Source organism: Triticum urartu, chromosome 7 (genome assembly GCF_003073215.2).
Source record: "Triticum urartu cultivar G1812 chromosome 7, Tu2.1, whole genome shotgun sequence".
Taxonomy (NCBI): Eukaryota; Viridiplantae; Streptophyta; class Magnoliopsida; order Poales; family Poaceae; genus Triticum; species Triticum urartu.
In genome coordinates, this window is record NC_053028.1 from 105,935,563 (window position 1) to 105,945,700 (window position 10,138).

Here is a 10,138-nt window from a genome sequence, read left to right on the forward strand (position 1 = left end):
GAGGATGACGCCACCCGTTACGGTCGTAAGGGGCCAGCCTCAGCCGCCACCTTAGTAAAGATCTTATCTTCTTTGTACAAGGGAGAAAAGGAGGAATTCCTCCACGTCAATCCGCAGGCCGGATTCAGTATGTACGATCCTCCAAGTTGGGTAAGTGAACAATTGCGCTTGCCCGTTTGCTTTATACTCCCACGGTTAGATAGGTAGTCTAATGATTTCAATGCAGGAACTGCGACAGGAGGTAAAGAATATAAATAGCCGTCCTCCGCAGCCCGAGGACCCAGAACGGTCCCTCAATCCAGACTCCGAAGAAGATCCGGACATATCGGCGGAGCTTATTGACGGGGTGTTCTATTAGCTAAGTAAGGACGATACCTTGGTGGCCATTACGGCGGATTACCCAGCGTTAATCCCGGCCTCCCAGGTGAAGGAAACCGGAGTCCCATTCCCTTGAAAGAGATTCCATTCTCACGTATTCCGGTGTTTCTAACGACAACCGTGTTTTGCAGGGGAGATTTCCGAGGCAGGAGGCCGAACCTGCGGCGGCTAGCCAACGAGGGGCCGCAGGGCCCCTGGGGCAAAAAGGAATGTAGTCCGGACTGAGATGTCGGCGCAAAGGTATAGCGCGTCCTCTGTTTCCCTGGAGTTATTCTGTCAGAGCATATTAACGTTCGTGCTATCTTCAGAACAAAGAGACCTCGCCGGACTACATCCGGAGAGGTTGCCAATCGCGCCTCCACCAGCCAGGCTCCAACGTCTGGCCAGGAAGCGGAGGCGAGCACAAGGCGCGCACCGGACGCTCCTCCGACAGAGGATGAGGACAGGCTGTCTGCCACAAATTCTGAAGTGGAGAGTGCCATGAACCACAGGCGTCGCCGGACAGTTCTACGCGACGGTTGTTTCTCCCAAGAGGCTTTAGATGCCTTTAATTCGGGAGATGCGTACCTCCGTGCCGCTCAAAATGGTTTAGCCAGAGCCACGGAGTAGTATGTAAAAGACATACGGGTAAGAAAATTTTGGTTAAATATATATATATGCTAGTAGCCCCCGATACTTGAAGCAGTTAGAGAAACTGATTTAAGGATCATTTAATATGCAGGTTCTTATAGAGAAGAATACCGTACTGTCCCAGGATCTGGAAAAGTGCAAGGCCCAACTAGAGGCCGCACTAGCCGCAGCAGGGGAGCCCAAAGAGACCCCTTCAGGTAAGATACACTTCGAAAGATTAGTATTGTGTGGTGTGGGTGCAAATCTGACAGATCATATTGCAGATGGCGCCGGACTAGATCCGGACAAACAACAACTCTTACGCCGGTTAAAGGCCGGTGAGAGTATGTTGACAAGGGTGAGGCTGGAGAAGAATGATCTTCAGGATGCCAACACCAAGCTGGACGTCGAACTTAAAGATGTTCGTGGCCAGCTGTCGGACTCCACGAAGGAGAATCAGCGGCTTCGACGCGACATATTTAGTAAGTGCTTGAACGAACTTTGAAAAAAGAGTTTGGCGAGGAAGTCGACTAACAGAGTAATGTCTGTAGGTATGCTCACAGGTCATCCTGCAGAGGAGATGCCCGGTTCTACGGGTGACCTTCTTCCCGAACTCTTGCAATTGCACGAGCGAATTCGGCAGGCAATGCGAGGTGTTGCCCAAGCCTTATGGCCTGCCCACTCCGTGCCCGAGGGCCTTGGAGAGCTTGTGGAGAAGCTGAAGGGAGCTCGGTGGCGCTTCCGGTTGTGGAAGATATCGGCCTGCCGACAAGGCGCTAGGGAGGCCTGGGCCATGGTGAAGACCCGTTTTACGAAGTCTGACCCAAACCACATGGCCGAAGTCGGACCAGTGGGTCTTGACGGGAAGGAGATCCCTGTAAGCTTAGTGTAGCGCCAAGTAGAGTTGGCCGCGAAGTATTCCCAACAGGACTGTAAATTAGACAGCCTGTTAGATGGTATAGAAGAGGAATACAATCAGTCAGAATGACTGTGTAATTTTGAATTGACATGTGTAATGCCTTCTAGCCGGATTGTAGATCATTTGTCGTTGCCGACCTTTTCGCTTCAACCTCGGGACCTGACGGTCCGGAGTGTGTCCGAATACCCTAGCGGTTATATAAGAACCGGGGTATGCGTGGAGACCAGGCGTAGGGGTCATCAGTGCTTTATCAGACAAGTGCCCAACTAGTTATGTTATATTACATGGTTAGTAAGAAACATCTTCCAGAGAGAATAGTTCCGTTAAGGGTTCCTTTCGCTGGGAGGCATGCCTTAATGTGCATGTCCGTACTGTGTGAAGAGACGCAGAAAAAGCATCTGGGGGCGCGTAAAATGAGTAAAAAAGATCATCTTTTATTTCACCGACCGAATATTCCCTTAAGAACGCTAGCTTTCGGCTTCACCCAGTCTGAGGTACACGTCCGGCTGACCCGGCAGTAACAATCGCAGAGGTGCTCCCTTTACCGCCTAGCCAAACAATCGGGAACATAGGGGTAAGCACAGGAGCCAGTCAACCCAGCTTGGCCAAAACTTAAGTCATATCGATGCATATAATGGTGAAGAAAAAGGTACATGCGGAAGTTTGACGCATGTGTTGGGCATGAAGCCCGTATAAATAAGCTTCTGTTAAAGAAGCCCCCAGGTTTAATGAGCGCGAGTGGCGCGTCACTGTATGAGCCTTTAAGGGCTATAAAAGAAAAAATGGGAAGGAGAGAAATGTAAGACAGAAAAATTCAACAAGGAATGGACAGAGGAAGGAGACGAACACAGAGTCCGGCGCTAGGCATAGAATCTTCGGAGACGGGCGGCGTTCCACGGGTTCGGCTCGAGTCGGTTGTTCGAAGCATCTCGCAGGCGGTAGGCCCCACCGGTCAGGACTTGGTCGATTATGAATGGACCTTCCCACTTGGGCTTGAGTTTGTCCTTTTTCTTATCCGGCAGGCGTAGAACTAGTTCGCCAACATTGTAATTTTGGCCCGTACTTCTCTGCTTTGATATCTTCAGGCCTGCTGTTGATAAAATGCGGAACGGGCTTTTGCCATGTCACGCTCCTCCTCCAAGGCGTCCAAGTTGTCCTGCCGATCGAGCTCGGCTTATCTTTCTTCGTACATGCGCACTCTTAGTGAGTCATGAATTATGTCGTAGGGCAGAACTGCTTCTGCGCCGTACACCATAAAAAATGGTGTGTATCCAGTGGTGCGATTTGGCGTGGTCCGCAGCCCCCATAGCACGGAGTCGATCTCCTCTACCCAGTGCGTGTTAGATTCCTTGAGGGACCACATTAGTCTGGGTTTAATGCCGCTCATGATAAGACCATTTGCACGTTCGACCTGGCCGTTGGTTTGTGGGTGATAGACGGAAGCATAATCGAGCTTGATGCCCATGTTTTTGCACCAGAGTTTTACCTCGTCGGCGGTAAATTTTGTACCGTTATCGGTTATGATGCTGTGGGGGACGCCATAACGGTGTACGACCCTGGATATGAAGTCTATCACAGGTCCGGATTCGGCCGTTTTAACAGGCTTGGCTTCTATCCATTTGGTGAACTTATCCACCATGACCAGTAAGTATTTTTTCTTATGGGTCCCACCTTTAAGGGGTCCGACCATGTCAAGCCCCCAGACCGCAAAAGGCCAGGTAATGGGTATAGTTTGGAGTGCGGTGGGTGGCATATGGCTTTGGTTGGCAAAAAGTTGGCAACCAGCGCATCGTTGGACTAAGTCCTGAGCGTCAGCCCGGGCCGTCAGCCAATAAAAACCAGTACGGAAAGCCTTGCTAACAAGGGACCGAGCAGCGGCATGGTGACCACCGAGTCCGGCATGAATTTCAGCCAGAAGGTTCCGCCCTTCCTCTTCGGAGATGCACCTTTGAAGGACTCCGGTAGTGCTTTTCTTATAAAGCTCTCCCTCATGGACTCTGTAGGCTTTAGATAGCCGCACTATGCAGCGGGCCTCATTTTGGTCCTCCGGGAGTTCCTGCCTAGTAAGGTAGGCTAGGAATGGTTCTGTCCACGGGGCGATAACCGCCATTATTACGTGGGCTGAAGGTGTAATTTCGTTGGCAGAGCCTCCAATTGTGTCAGATTGTTCGGCGTCGAGTGGTGCGGCTGGGTTTGGGCTGTTATTTGCGGGTTCCCCCTCCCATGCTACGGATGGCTTGAACAATCTTTCCAAAAAGATGTTGGGGGGGACTGCATCACATTTTGCTCCGATGCGTGCTAGGACGTCCGCCGCTTGATTGTTTTCTCGGGCTATATGGTGAAACTCCAGCCCTTCGAACCAAGCTGACATTTTTAGGACGGCGTTGCGGTAAGCTGCCATTTTTGGGTCCTTGGCGTCGAAGTCTCCGTTTATTTGGGATATCGCAAGGTTTGAATCCCCGCGTACCTCTAGGCGCTGGATACCCATGGATACTGCTATCCGGAGGCCATGTAGGAGGGCCTCATATTCGGCTGCATTGTTGGAATCTGTGTACATGATCTGGAGCACATATTGGATTGTGTCTCCTGTGGGGGACGTCAGGATGACGCCAGCCCCCAGTCCGGCCAACATTTTGGAGCCGTCGAAATGCATGATCCAGTTTGAATATGTGTCGTACTCTTTAGGGAGCTCGGCCTCCGTCCATTCTGCGACGAAGTCGGCCAAAACTTGCGATTTAATAGCTCGCCATGGCTTATAAGTTATATCGAACAGGAGAAGCTCGATGGCCCATTTTGCAATCCGGCCCGTTGCATCGCGGTTGTTGATAATATCGTTGAGTGGTACTTCCGAGGCTACTATTATGGAACACTCTTGAAAGTAGTGTCGTAGCTTCCGGGATGCCATGAATACCGCGTATGCAATCTTTTGATAATGCGGGTACCGTGATTTGCATGGAGTGAGGACAGTGGACACGTAGTAGACCGGCCTTTGAAGGGGGAATTTGTGTCCGTCCATTTCCCGCTCGACAACGAGCACTGCGCTGACAACTTGGTGTGTTGCTGCAATGTACAATAACATTGGTTCGCCGGTGTTTGGCGCGGCCAGGACTGGGTTTGTTGCCAATATGGCTTTTATTTCATCAAGTCCGGCCGTGGCGGCATCCGTCCACTCGAAGTGTTTGGTGCGCCGAAGTAGGCGATAGAGGGGTAGTGCCTTTTCTCCCAAGCGGGAGATGAAGCGGCTTAAAGCCGCCACGCATCCGGTTAATTTTTGTATTTGTTTAAGGTCCTTTGGGACATCCAATTGTGACAAAGCTCGGATCTTGGCTGGATTTGCTTCGATTCCTCTACCGGATACAATGAAGCTCAAGAGCTTTCCGGCTGGAACGCCGAAGACGCATTTTTCCGGGTTGAGCTTGATGTCATATTTTCAGAGGTTATCGAATGTAAGCCTCAAGTCGTCTACTAGAGATTCGGCATGTCTTGATTTGACGACCACATCATCCACGTACGCCTCCACTGTTTTGCCGATTTGGTTTGCCAGACATGTCTGGATCATGCGCTGATATGTTGCGCCGGCGTTTTTCAGCCCGAAGGGCATTGTGTTGAAGCAGAATGGGCCGTATGGTGTGATGAATGCTGTTGCGGCTTGGTCTGATCCTGCCATTTTGATTTGATGGTAACCGGAGTATGCGTCGAGGAAACACAACGAATCGTGTCCTGCGGTGGCATTGATAATTTGATCGATACGGGGGAGGGGGAAGGGATCCTTTGGGCAAGCCTTATTAAGGTCTTTGAAATCGACACACAGGCGCCAGGATTTGTCCTTCTTTGGTACCATCACCAGCTTTGCTAGCCAGTCCGGATGTTTTATGTCTCTGATGAATCCGGCCTCCAATAGCTTGGCTAGCTCCTCTCCCATAGCTTGTCTCTTGGGTTCGGAAAAACGCCGAAGGGCTTGTTTGACAGGTTTAAATCCTTTTTGGATATTTAAGCTGTGTTCGGCCAGCCTGCGTGGGATCCCTGGCATGTCTGAAGGGTGCCAGGCGAAGATGCCCCAGTTCTCTCGTAGGAACTCTCGCAGTGCGGCATCTACATCAGGGTTCAATCGTGCCCCGATGGAAGCTATTTTATTGGGGTCCGTTGGATGGACCTGGAATTTGACTATTTCGTCAGCTGGCTTGAAGGATGTGGATTTGGATCTCTTGTCGAGTATCACATCATCCCTGTTAACCGTGGAGCGCAGCGCAGTCAGTTCCTCGGTCGCTAAGGCTTCGGATAGTGCCTCAAGGGCTAATGCGGCTGTCTTGTTTTCGGCGCGGAGTGCTATGTCCGGATCACTAGCTAGAGTGATGATTCCGTTCGGCCCAGGCATCTTAAGCTTCATGTACCCGTAATGGGGTATTGCTTGGAAGATTGTGAATGCTTCCCGCCCTAGTAAAGCGTGATATCCGCTCTTAAACGAGGCCACCTGAAACGTGACTTCTTCGGACCTATAGTTATCCGGCGTGCCGAACACCACATGTAGTGTGATTTTTCCTGTGCAGCGCGCTTCCCGACTGGGGATTATTCCTCTAAATGATGTGCTGCTTCGCTCGACGTGGTTCCAGTCTATTCCCATTTTTTGAAGGGTTTCCTCATAAATGAGGTTGAGTCCGCTGCCTCCATCCATGAGCACCTTGGTGAGGCGAACGCCGTCCACTATGGGGCTGAGGACCAATGCGGCTGGTGCTCGGGCTGTTTGGAATCTAGGTTCATCACTTGCGTTGAAGGTAATGGCAGTGTCGCTCCATGGATTTATTGTTGCAACCTGATAGACTTCGGCGAGGCTGCAGAGTGTTCTTTTTCGCACATTGTTTGATGCGAAAGTCTCGAAGACCGTGGGAACAGTACTGGTGTCCTTGGGCTGGCTTTCTACGGCCTCCGGAATTAGGAGGTCCTCGCCGATTTTGGCCACCTGCCGGAGTATCCAACATGCTCTAAGGCTGTGAGTTGGTGTGGCGTCCTCTATACTGTGAATTCTATAGGGTCCATCAAGCCACTTTTCCAGTACGGTTCCATGCCCTGTAGAGGGTTTTGCCTTTTTGGTGTTTATCCCGGGTGTCCTATGATGATGCACCCTCTTAGTTTGGACGGGATTACTACTCAAGGTCGGATTATCCCAAAATTTTATTTCGGTTTTCTAGGCGCTTTCCATCGCACAGTATTTTTGTACTATGGACGCCAAGTCAGCGAAGAGTGTAATATCATGACGACTTACGGCGTTGAGGATTCCCTTGTCCGTGCAATTACTGCAAAAAATTGAGATTGCGTCTCCCTCGCGGCAATCCTTTATCATGTTCATAACCAGGAGGAATCTGGCCCAGTAATGATGTACTGTTTCCTTGGGCCTCTGCTTGATTTGGGAGAGATCGCTTATGATCGGGTGGGCGGGTGTCGTTGAATCTGAAACCTCACCCAATCCAGGATTCGGAGGCCGAAGATTTTCCGAACTCTCAAGTTCGGATTCTTGGGTGTTGTCCAATGAATCTGGCCTGTTGCCTGGTCCTAAGCTCAGGTCTTGAGTTACATCCTCCCCTCCGCGGGTATCCAGCTTGGAGGGGTCGGGAATTCAGACGTAGCTAGTCCTTAGAATAGATGAAGGGTCGCCGCACTGCGCCTCTACCACGGCAACGCGGTGGATGACTTGGGGAGAGTTAATTTCTCTTAGATCGGGTTTAAGCCCAACCTGGTCGTAATCCGTAGCGACCCCCAGGGCGGCGATGCGATCCAAGAGCTCGTTTACGGAAGAGAGCTCCATTGGATCTAACTGCTCGACGAACTCCGAGCTGACGTGTAGGTTGCTTTTGATGACCCGAGAGGTCACTGTCGGCGCAACAGCCGAACAGGCGGTCATGAGGAAACCACCTAACCGGAGAGTTTGGACGATAGCCAAGGCTCCCTTAGCAACAGCGCCGTCTTTAAAGACGGGAGGAGGCATCCTTCTTGATTGCGACGGCACAGAGGAACTCTCAATGAAAGCACCAATGTCGGTGTCAAAACCGGCAGATCTCGGGTAGGGGGTCCCGAACTGTGCGTCTAGGCCAGATGGTAACAGGAGGCAGGGAACACGATGTTTTACCCAGGTTCGGGCCCTCTCGATGGAGGTAAAACCCTACGTCCTGCTTGATTAATATTGATGATATGGGTAGTACAAGAGTGGATCTAACACGAGATCGAGGAGGCTAAACCCTAAAAGCTAGCCTATGGTATGATTGTTGTCTATGGAGTTGATGAAGTTGTCCTACGGACTAAAACCCTCCGGTTTATATAGACACCGGATAGGGTTAGGGTTACATAGAGTCGGTTACAATGGTAGGAGATCTTGAATATCCGCATCGCCAAGCTTGCCTTCCACGCCAAGGAAAGTCCCATCCGGACACGGGACGAAGTCTTCAATCTTGTATCTTCATAGTCCAGGAGTCCGGCTGAAGGTATAGTCCGGCTACCCGAACACCCCCTAATCCAGGACTTCCTCACTTCCGCTTAGCAATCTACAAGGGTATGTAGATGCACTCTCCATCCCCTTGTTGCTAGATTACTCCATAGATTGATCTTGGTGATGCGTAGAAAATTTTGAATTTCTACTACGTTCCCCAACAGTGGCATCATGAGCCAGGTCTATGCGTAGTTTCTATGCACGAGTAGAACACAAAGTAGTTGTGGGCATCGATTTTGTCAATTTACTTCCCGTTAATATTCTTATCTTGATTTGGCGGCATTGTGGGATGAAGCGGCCCGGACCAACCTTACACGTACGCTTACGTGAGACTGGTTCCACCGACTGACATGCACTAGTTGCATAAGGTGGCTGGCGGGTGTCTGACTCTCCCACTTTAGTCGGATCGGATTCGATGAACAGGGTCCTTATGAAGGGTAAATAGAAATTGGCAATTCACGTTGTGGTTTTGGCGTAGGTAAGAAACGTTCTTGCTAGAAACCTATAGCAGCCACGTAAAAACTTGCAACAACAATTAGAGGACGTCTAACTTGTTTTTGCAGCAAGTGTTTTGTGATGTGATATGGCCAAAGGATGTGATGGATGATATATATGTGATGTATGAGATCATGTTCTTGTAATAGGAATCACGACTTGCATGTCGATGAGTATGACAACCGGCAGGAGCCATAGGAGTTGTCTTTATTTTTTTGTATGACCTGCGTGTCATTGAGAAATGCCATGTAAGTTACTTTACTTTATTGCTAAACGTGTTAGCCATAGTAGTAGAAGTAATAGTTGGCGAGCAACTTCATGGAGACACGATGATGGAGATCATGATGATGGAGATCATGGTGTCATGCCGGTGACAAGATGATCATGGAGCCCCAAGATGGAGATCAAAGGAGCTATATGATATTGGCCATATCATGTCACTATTATTTGATTGCATGTGATGTTTAGCATGTCTTTGCATCTTGTTTACTTAGAACGACGGTAGTAAATAAGATGGCCCCTCATAATAATTTCAAGAAAGTGTTCCCCCTAACTGTGCACCGTTGCGACAGTTCGTTGTTTCAAAGCACCACGTGATGATCGGGTGTGATAGATTCCAACGTTCACATACAACGGGTGTAAGACAGATTTACACATGCAAACACTTAGGTTGACTTGACGAGCCTAGCATGTAGAGACATGGCCTCGGAACACAGAAGACCGAAAGGTCGAACATGAGTCGTATAGAAGATACGATCAACATGAAGATGTTCACCGATGTTGACTAGTTCGTCTCACGTGATGATCGGACACGGCCTAGTTGACTCGGATCATGTAATCACTTAGATGACTAGAGGGATGTCTATCTAAGTGGGAGTTCATAAGGTGAACTTAATTATCCTAAACATAGTCAAAAGGTCTTCGCAAATTATGTCGTAGCTCGCGCTTCAGTTCTACTGTTTAGATATGTTCCTAGAGAAAATTTAGTTGAAATATGATAGTAGCAATTATGCGGACTAGGTCCGTAAACTGAGGATTGTCCTCATTGCTTCATAGAAGGCTTATGTCCTTAATGCACCGCTCAGTGTGCTGAACCTCGAATGTCGTCTGTGGATGTTGCAAACATCTGACATACACATTTTGATAACTACGTGATAGTTCAGTTAAACGGTTTAGAGTTGAGGTACCGAAGACGTTTTGAAACGTCGCGAAACATATGAGATGTTTCGAGGGCTGAAATTGGGATTTCAGGCTCGTGC